This window comes from Rhinoderma darwinii, chromosome 3, assembly GCF_050947455.1.
Source record: "Rhinoderma darwinii isolate aRhiDar2 chromosome 3, aRhiDar2.hap1, whole genome shotgun sequence".
NCBI classification, from domain to species: domain Eukaryota; kingdom Metazoa; phylum Chordata; class Amphibia; order Anura; family Rhinodermatidae; genus Rhinoderma; species Rhinoderma darwinii.
In genome coordinates this window covers 55,983,370-55,994,517 of record NC_134689.1, presented here as the reverse complement: position 1 = coordinate 55,994,517, position 11,148 = coordinate 55,983,370, and positions in this window count along the sequence as shown.

Below are 11,148 nucleotides of genomic sequence, written 5' to 3'. Positions count from 1 at the left end.
TTACTCTATCACCCACTTGCAAAGGTAGTTCCTTCAATTTCTGATTTACTGTAAGATCATGAGGCCCCAGTCTCCGCGCCACTAAATTATACATTTCTTGTACCTTGCGTCGATGACCCCACATCCAGGTCTGCGGAATCCACTCTTCTTGTTCTTCCGGGATAGGCATCATTAAATTTAGGGGACATCGTCCATTTCTTCCGAACATTAACAGAAAAGGAGAATATCCAGTAGTGGCATGTACAGTGTTATTATAGATCCAGATTAATTCTGCAATGTAGTCAGGCCATCTCTCTTTTTTTTGTTTTTCCAGTGTTCGCAACAACTGCAATATGGTCCGATTCATCCTTTCACAGGCCCCGTTCCCTTGAGGGTGATACGGGGTCGTGCGGGTCTTTTTAATCTGGTACAATCTGCATAATTCTTCTATTACTCGCCCCTCAAAACAAGCTCCTTGATCAGAGTGAAGCTGTGAAGGACATCCATAGGGTAAGATGAAATGAGTCCACAATCCCTGTGCCGCAGATTCAGCCGTTTGATCTCTGGTAGGTACGGCCACTGTGAATTTGGTGAAGTGGTCTATCACAACCAATAAATATCTGTACCCTTGTAAAGACTCATCTACTGTCAAATAGTCCATCATGACCAACTGTAATGGATAATGCGTCTGTATATGGCCCACCGGGGCTTGTTGTTCAGCCGCTCTGGCCAGGGTGCAATTTCTACAGTTCTGACACACTTTCTGTGCCACTGCAAACAGCAGAGGATGATAGTAGAATTGTTGCAACCAACGGAAAGTCTTTTCAGGACCATAATGCCCCTTTTTCTCATGCATCCACTTAACCGTACTTTCTAACTCTCGCTCCGGCAACACAGCTTGCCAGACGGGTCCTTCCATGGTCGGTAGGAATACTCGGCGGTACAATATCCCTTGTTTTACTGCCAATCTATCTCGTTGGCGATATATTCTCTGTCCCACTCCAGACAATCGCAATCGCTCTCGTTGATTGGGTCGGTATCCCTCTAGCACCCATCTTCTTACAGTCCGAATTTGAATATCTTGCAACTGCTGTTTCTTCCATTCTTCAGCAGTCCATTGATCGATGGTTTCTCTTATGGGCTCCACAGTATGCACCGGAGCACTTTGAATATTCTCACCTGGCATCTGATCATGTACTTCATTGGCAAGGAAATTAGGAGTCTCTGTTTCCTCTAACTCCTCTTCAGTCAGTCCTTCAGGCAAATCTACTGGATTACGGGACAGGGCATCTGCATTCCCATTAGCTCGTCCTGGGCGGTACTTTACAGTAAATTTAAATTTGCTAAGTCGCGCTCGCCAACGTTGCTCCATAGCACCCAATTTAGCCGAGTCTAAATGAACCAATGGATTATTGTCAGTCCATAACACACACTCTGCGCCCAGCAAGATATCTGCAAATCGCTCGGTAACCGCCCATACGACTGCCAAAAGTTCCAACCGGAATGAGCTATAGTTGTCCGGATTCTTTTCCCCATCTCTCAGCGTCCGACTGGCATAAGCAATGACACGTTCCCGTCCATTCTGCACTTGAGAAAGAACAGCTCCTAATCCTTTTAAACTTCCATCGGTACACAAAACAAATGGTAGAGAGTAATCTGCATACGCCAAGACAGGAGCACCAGTTAGTCGTCTTTTTAACTCTTGGAAGGCTTGTTCAGCCTCTATTCCCCAAGTGATACTTCTCTTATGATCGACTCCCGGTTTGGTTCCGTTCAGTAACACATATAGGGGAGCAGCCACCTTAGCAAAATTCTGTATGAACCGTCTGTAATATCCAATCAGTCCTAGGAAACTTCTAAGCTCTGTTACTGTCTTTGGTACCGGCCATTGTTGCACGGCTCGTACTTTGGCATCCATTGGTTGTACACCATCTCTAGTAACCACGTGTCCCAGGTACTCAATTCTTTCTTTAAACAAGTGACATTTGCCCGGTTTTAGTTTTAGACCATGTTCTTCGATACGCGTAAGTATCACTTTCAATCTTTCCAAATGTTCTGTGAAAGTGGCTGAGAAGATAATGATGTCATCTAGGTAGATGAGCAAACATTCAAAGTTTAAATCTCCCAAACAAACTTCCATCAAGCGCTGAAATGTAGCTGGTGCATTGGTTAGACCGAACGGCATTCTCAAAAATTCGTATAACCCCATAGGGGTGATAAATGCAGTCTTTTCTTGATCTTCTTCTGCAACTGGTACTTGCCAGTACCCACTGGCCAAATCCAGGGTAGAGAAGTATTTGGCCTTACCCAAAGCCAGCAAAGAGTCTTCTATTCGTGGTAAAGGGTATGCATCTCTGACGGTGCAGGCATTCAATCGCCGGTAATCTACACAGAACCGCAAGCTTCCATCTTTCTTCTTTACTAATACTATGGGAGAAGCCCATGGACTCTTACTGGGTCGGATAACATGACTGTCTAGCATGCGTTTTAGCAACACTTTGGCTTCTTGATAAAAAGCGGGCGGAATGGTACGGTATCGTTCTCGTACCGGGTGAGCATTTCCCGTATGTATTTCATGTTCTAAAGTTGTTGTCAACCCAAAGTCTGCTTCATTCTTGGAAAAAGCCTTGTAGTGCTCTCCTAACACTCCCGCCACTTCATCTATTTGCCTGGTAGTCAAATCCGTTCCTTCTAAAGGTATTTGCTCCAGTAATCGCCTCCCAATGGTGTCATTAGCTTGAGTGGTGGCTCGACACACTGTAACCACAGCTACACTTTCACAAGGATAACTCACTTGCCAATCTGAACGGCTTTCCACTTGTTCCTCCCTCACCGGAAACACTTCAGCTACTAGTTCCCGGGGAAATAAGGTTACATTTTGTTTCGTGATATTAACCACTCGTAATAATACTTGTCCAGCCTGTACCTTGCATATCGACCGGGCCACGGCTACTCCTTCTTTCTGCAGAGCTGATTCAATTAACACAGTGGTGCCCTTTAACACTTTATTAGTACCCACTGGCAAGGGTAACAACATTTCATGGCCTGCTGGTACTTGTATACTTCGAGAGGCTGGTATCTTAACCAGTCCTACCCTTCCAGGCCAATTTAACAGTTCTCCATTAATGCGACAATGTTTTAAAGTGCGCTGTAAAGCCATTTGAGAAGGTCGTTGAGTGGGTATTTGTTTCCAGTATTTTGGGCCCAGCTCTTGTGACATTACTCCATCTAAGTCCCGCAATATATTCATTCCTAGAATCACGGGAATGTCAGAGTCCATAGCTTTTTCTACTATGATAACCCCCTTTTTGTTCAAATCACGATTCCATATTGAAATGTCCATTTGTATAACTCCCAGGATAGGGATAGGTAAACTATTAGCTGCCTTGAGTCTTATCCAAGTGTCACTCTTCTCACATAACAAGGAAGGGAAATAAGTTTCAAACACAACTTTATCCATAGTGGTCACTTGAGATCCAGTATCGATTAAACATGACAACTCAACGCCATTGAATTTTGCTACAACGACGGGACATTCCCCCACTATATCTGTAGCATCTAACACAGGGCATGTATCCGTGGACTCTCCTGTAGTTTGCCCCTCAACTACAGGTCGTTCTAGTTTAAATTCCTGCGATTGCTCTGATAGTGAGAACGCATGCAATTTCTAGCAATGTGTCCTGCTCGGCCACAATTATAGCAGATGGTAGGGTCTGGAGCATTCCTACCTTGATTCCTTCTATCCGCAAACGACTGTCTCTCTTGTGAGTATCGAACTGGAGTTCCAGGGTCAGGCTTATTAGTAATAGCGGCTTTCAACTCTCTCATGGCACCTTCCAATGACTCCATCCTTGCCTCCATTTCGGGGTTCTTCTTGGTTACAATTTCTGCTTGCCTGACCACCGTATCAGTGCTGGCCGATTCCTCTTTTTCCAATGCGATAGCTTCCGTCAATAATTGATGAATCGTCATATCTGGTTCTTTCTTTAACTTTTCCTTCAGAGTTCTCCTTAACGGTGGATTCTTGAGACCTATTACAAACTGATCCCGCAATACTACGTGTACATTGGTAAAGGACCCGGCTGATTGTTCTTCTTTACGTTGCAACATTGCCATTATTTCCTGTAATCCATTTGCAAACTGCGCCAGTGTCTCTTCTTCTTTCTGCTGGCGGGCAAAGAATCGCTTCCTTATCATGCCCTCAGAGGACGTATCCCCATACACATCATCTAATAGCTGCCGAATTTGTTCGAAGGTTTGTCGATGTCGTGCTGGCTGTAACAAAACGGTTTTCCTAGCTTCTCCTTCTAAGGTACTTAGCGCCAATTCTACTTTTAAATGTGGAGCGACATTACAGAGCCGTGCCGCTCCTTCCAGCCGTTCACTCCAATCTTCCAACAATAGATCAGATCCATTAAACTTTGGCAAATGATTTAAGAGGGCTCCCACCGGTATCATTGGATGGGTCACACTGGATGATAATGTTGTCTCGTCCATTGTATCTGCATCCATCCTGCCGCACTACGCCAAGTTGTAATATGACTTTAAGGACAATAATTACTGACACCGGGATTATATTCGTTTTGTCTTTACTGAACATGCAGAAAATATGACAACAGTGAAAACTTGAGCTCTAGGCAAAATATAACTGGTGCTCGGTAAACAATACAGTCTCTGCTTTTTATCCGGCACTTCAATATAACACAGTCTCTTATAATCCGTAATGATTAAAATATGTTCTCTTTATCTTGTGCCTTAGGATAATAAAGTCTCTTAGCTTCCAGGTTTAGTGTAATGTGATCTTTGAGGTCCGGCAATGTAATACAATGCACTCTCTGATGATCCGGCACTTAATGCTCTATGTTACCTTATGCTCAAAAATGGCGTCTTCAGCTTCTTGCTCTAAACACTCTCCTCTTAACTCAGCCGGATCTCCTTAACTTGGAACTCCAGTAAATGCGTGTCTGATACTTCACATTACTTATGCTCTGCTGCTGGCCAGAATGCTCTTTATCTTTTACAGTTATCTGAGTCACAATGTCTTCCTTACTTGCTACAGCTCTCTCAGTCCAGTCTCTGTCTCTTCCTGTCCAGCGCTTCTCCGACCTCTCCCCCGACACTTCCTTACTAGACCTCTCTTGTATATCACTCCACACACTAAACACTGTCGATGTACTAACCTCACAGCGCCCTCTAGTGGCCGGCCACAACCTCCCATTTCTCAATGCCATACAATCCTTTTGCTGGGTTACAGATTTAATCTGAAATCAATGGGAGCCAGTCGTGGAAAAAAGAAAAAGCAGCACGTCCTTTCTTGCCGCGGTTCTGCCTCTGACCTCCCATTGATTTTTCCCTGCGTGTTTTGTCTGTTGTCCTCAATCGCCGCGGGCAAAAAACGCAGCAAAAAACGCGGCAAGATAGTGTGGGCAGGTCAAAATCTGCCTCAAAATTCTTTAAGGAATTTTGAGGCAGATTTTTTCGGCCTGCAAAATACTCTGTGTGAACAGGGCCATACTTAAACAGCACTTTGAGACACTTTACTCACCGTGTCAGAAGAGCTGCTCCCACTCCAGTCCTCTTCAGGCGATGTCTTCGGTCCAGACGTCGTCCTATACCTCCAGGCTCGAGAAAATGGCGGGGATCGTAGAACTGCCGCCGCGCAAGAACTAGACTCCTCCCCCTCTCCTTACACAGCTACGCTCTGGAGAAGGAGGAGGAGGCGGAGTCGGACGAGGAGGCGGATGAGGAGGAGGACGAGGAGGCGGAGGCGGAGTCGGACGAGGAGGCGGAGGAGGACAAGGAGGACGAGGAGGACAAGGAGGAGGACAAGGAGGAGGCGGAGTCGGAGGCGGGCCAGCAGGTAAGTAACCGTGCGCCGCTGTCCCTGTGTGGCTGTCCTTCCCCGTCGATGTACTTGTGTTGCTCCCTCTCGGCGGCGCGCTTGGTCGTTCGCGCGTGGGCGCGCGCTTGCGATCGTGCGCGCTTGCGATCGTGCGCGCTTGCGGTCGTGCACGGTCATACGCGCGCAAGCGGTGGTGTTTCGCGGCGCGACGGCGGTGATGAGAGGGGGGCCCGCAGCTCGGGGGCCCGCAGCAGCTCACGACATTGTTTTGGTGAAAAGAACAGGCCCCATTGCAGGGGCTTGTTTCTTTCTACCAAAAGCAAGTCGCGGCAGTTGCCGGGCCCCCCTTTCAATTAAGTTTGGCCGGGCCCCCTACAGTACTACCCCTAATACCCCCCTGATGGCGGCCCTGGCTATAGGGGCATTATACTGTGTAGGGGGCAGCTATGGGGGCATTATACTGTATAGGGGGCAGCTATGGGGGCATTATACTGTGAGGAGGCAGCTATGGGGCATTATATTGTGTGGGGGCAGCTACGTGGGGCATTATACTGTGTGGGGGGCAGCTATGGGGAGCATTATACTGTGGTGGTCAGCTATGGGGGAATTATACTGTATGGGACAGCTATGGGGGCATTATACTGTGTGGAGGCAGCTATGTGGCATTATACTGTGTGGAGGTAGCCATGTGGCATTATACTGTGTGGAGGCAGCTATGTGGCATTATACTTTGTGGAGGCAGCTATGTGGCATTATACTGTGTGGAGGCAGCTATGTGGCATTATACTGTGTGGAGGCAGCTATGTGGCATTATACTGTGTGGAGGCAGCTATGTGGCATTATACTGTGTGGAAACAGCTATGTGGCATTATACTGCGTGGAGGCAGCTATGTGGCATTATACTGTGTGGAGGCAGCTATGTGGCATTATACTGTACTTTGTGGAGGCATCTATCTGGCATTATACTGTGTGGGGTGCATTATACTGTGGTGGTCAGCTATGGGGGCATTATACTGTGTGGAGGCAGCTATGTGGCATTATACTGTGTGGAGGCAGCTATGTGGCATTATATTTTGTGGAAGCAGCTATGTGGCATTATACTGTGTGGAGGCAGCTATGTGGCATTATACTGTGTGGAGGCAGCTATGTGGCATTATACTTTGTGGAGGCAGCTATATGGCATTATACTGTGTGGGGGCAGCTATGGGGGCATTATACTGTGGTGGTCAGCTATGGGGGCATTATACTGTGTGGAGGCAGCTATGTGGCATTATACTTTGTGGAGGCAACTATGTGGCATTATACTTTGTGGAGGCAGCTATGTGGCATTATATTGTGTGGGGGGCATTATACTGTGGTGGTCAGCTACTGGGGCATTATACTGTGTAGGGGGGCAGCTATGGGGGCATTATACTGTATAGGGAGGCAGCTATGGGGGCATTATACTGTGAGGAGGCAGCTATGGGCATTATATTGTGTGGAGGCAGCTATGGGGGCATTATACTGTGTGGGGGCAGCTACGTGGGGCATTATACTGTGTGGGGGGCAGCTATGGGGAGCATTATACTGTGGTGGTCAGCTATGGGGGAATTATACTGTATGGGACAGCTAAGGGGGCATTATACTGTGTGGAGGCAGCTATGTGGCATTATACTTTGTGGAGGCAGCTATGTGGCATTATACTTTGTGGAGGCAGCTATGTGGCATTATACTGTGTGGAGGCAGCTATGTGGCATTATACTGTGTGGGGGGCATTATACTGTGGTGGTCAGCTACTGGGGCATTATACTGTGTGGGGGGCAGCTATGGGGAGCATTATACTGTGGTGGTCAGCTATGGGGAGCATTATACTGTGGTGGTCAGCTATGGGGAGCATTATACTTTGTAGGGGGCAGCTATGGGAAGCATTATACTGTGGTGGTCAGCTATGGGGGGTATTATACTGTGTGGGGGCAGCTATGGGGGGGTCATTATACTGTGGGGGCATTCATGGAGTCTGTTGGGCAAGGCAGCAGGGCATAGGCGTGCTGGTGGTGTTGGGTAGGGGGGCCTAAGCTGAATTCTTGCACCAGGGACCATGAGCGTTTAGCTACGCCACTCCCAGGCAGTGTGCTAGTAGTGCTCTGCCCGGGACTATGGATCTGGGGACAACACTGTCCATATATAGACAGTGACGTCAGGAGCTGTTTGCCACTACCTGGTAGGGGGGGGGGGGCTCTGTGGCACTATCTAAAGAGGGTACTAAATTTATTGGGGTACAAACTGGTGGCCTAACTTTTATATGGGGGCATAAACAGGGCCTAACATCTACATGGTGGCACAAAGTGACGGTTTTTGCGTTTTACTGCCGCCGTGAATTTCCCTGCAAAGGGGTCCACTAAGTCTGTGTCACCCAAGGGTCCACATGAACCTGGAGGCGGCCCTGCTCACATTGTTGGAGGCCCAATACATGATCACAGAGATTTAATAGCTTGGAAAATTTGCGGTGAAAAAAACAAATCAGCTGAACTAGAAATGGTAAAAATGAAATACAACAATGGGCCTTAACCGCTTCCCGACCGCCCACTGTATATTCACGTCGGCACTTGCTGGGCTCTGTGTAGTGCCGACGTGAATTCACGGTGGGTGTTAAAAGCGCGATCCGGGTGTCTCAGAGTAGCGCTGACACCCGGATCGCGCTGTTATCACCTGCCTCTGGTCCCGGAGATATGATCGGGACCTGATTAGTTCAGGTCCCGGTCATGTGATCGCAGGGAAAGTGTGTTGTAGCAACAAACTGGAAAGTTTGTTGCTATAACAAACTGGAAAGTTTGTTGCTACAACAAACTTTCCCGGGGACCGATTGCTGGTGCTGCAGTCGGTTATAAGGCAGAACCGGGGGCCATATAACAGCCCCCGGGTCTGCCATGCACAGCAGCCTATGAGAACCAGCCGGATGCTGGTTCTCATAGGCTTCCTGTCAGTGTGACTCTCAGCGTCACACTGACAGTTTATAATACGTTACACTACCTAGGTAGTGTAATGTATTATAGCAGCGATCGGTGCTGCCAGGCTTCAAGTAAAACAAGTAAAAAGTAAAAAATAAAGTAATAAAAAAGTTTTATAAAAGTGTAAAAACAAGTTATAAAAGTTACAAAAAAAATAATGCTTTTTTTCCTATAAGTCTTTTATTATAGGAAAAAAATGAAAATGTAAAAAACAGTACACATATTTGGTATCACCGCGTTCGTAACGACCCAAACTATAAAACTATAATATTATTTTTCCCGCACGGTGAACACCGCAAAAAAAATAATTAAAAAACAATGTCAGAATCACTTTTTTTTGGTCATCAACCCTCCCAAAATATAGAATAAAAAGTGATCAAAAAGTCGCATGTACCCCAAAATAGTACCAATAAAAACTACAACCCGTCCCGCAAAAAACAAGCCCTTACACCGCTTTTTTGACGGAAAAATATAAAATTATGACTCTCAGAATACGGTGACACAAAAAATAAATAATTTTATCAAAGTGATTTTATTGCGCAATCGCCACAAAACATAAAAAACCTATATACATATGGTATCGCCGTAATCGTACCGACCCGCAGAATAAAGTAAAATGTCATTTATACCGCACGGTGAAAAGTGTAAAAAAAAAATACAAAAAACATTGTCAGAATTTATGTTTCTTTGTCACTTTGCTTCCAAAAAAATTTAATAAAAAGTGATAAAAAAAATCACATGTACCATAAAATGGTAGCAATAAAAAGTACAGATTGTTCCGCAACAAATAAGCCCTCACACGGCTCCGTTGGAGAAAAAATAAAAAAGTTCTGGCTCTCAGAATATAGCGACGCAAAATGTGCAGCGCGTTCCAAAAGCAGATGAGATCGGGCGACCATTTATCAGTGCGACACCGGCCACATATCTGCGGATTATTATTTATGTACCCCATTATTATACCCTCTTATTATGTCCTGATGTTCTCCGCACAGGTTACATATACCCCCACATCATAAACTGAAATACCAGCAAAACCCCACACAGAACGGTTACCAAGCAAAATCTGCGCTTTAAAAGCCAAATGGCGTTCCCTCCCTTCTGAGCCCCACAGCGTGCCCAAACACCAGCTTACATCCACATATATGATATTTTATATCCGGGAGAACCCGCTCAACATTGTATGAGGTATTTGTCTTCAGTGGCACAAACTGGGCACAACGTATTGTGCATTAAAATGGCATATCAGTGGAAAATTTTAATTTCCAATTTGCACCATCCGCTGCGCATTAACGCCTTGGCGCACCACGACTTAATAGCATGTCGTGGTGCGAGGGGTTATATATGGAGCGGACTCACTCGCTGCGCCCGCTCCATATTCTGCAGGTGTCTGCTGTGTATTACAGCTGACACCCGGGACTAACGGACAGGAACAGAGATCGCGCTGTTACAGGAGCCTGTAAAATGACATTATACTGCAATACATTAGTACTGCAGTGTATTGTACCAGCGACCTAATGATCGCTCGTTCCAGTGGGAGGTTTCCACTGTTTTGGTACCTCAGGGGCTTTGCAAATGCGACATGACACCCGAAAACCATTCCAGCTAAATTTGAGCTCCAAAAGCCAAATATTGTTCCTTCCCTTCTGAGTCCTGCCGTGTGTCCAAACAGCAGTTTATTACCACATATGGCGTATTGCTGTAATCAGGACAAATTGCTTTACAAATTTTGGGGTGATTTTTCTACTTTATTCATTGTAAAAATTAAACATTTCTATGTTTTTTCAGAAAAAAATAGATTTTCATTTTCATGGCCTAATTCCACTAAATTCAGCAAAAAACCTGTGGGGTCAAAATGCTAACTATAACCCTAGAAAAATTCCTTGAGGGGTGGTAGTCTTCAAAATGGGGTCAGTTTTGGGGGGATTCCACTGTTTTGCTCCCTCCAGGGCGTTGCAAACGCGACATGGCACTGAAAACCAATCCAGCAAAATCTGCACTTCAAAATCCAAATGGCGCTCCTTCCCTTCTGAGCTCTGCTGTGGGTCCAAACAGCAGTTTAGTACCACATATGGGGTATTGGCGTAATCGGGAGAAGTAGCTTTACAAGTTTTGGGGTGCTTTTTAATCTTTATTCCTTGCAAATATTATTTTTTTTTATATTTTTTCAGAAAAAAAGTATATTTTCACTTTCACAGACTTACTCCAATAAATATAGCAAAAGACCTGTGGGGTCAAGATGCTAACTATACCCCTAGATAAATTCCTTGAGGTGTGTAGTTTCCAAAACCGTCTCACTTTTGGGGGATTTCCACTGTTTTGGCACCACAAGACCTCTTCAAA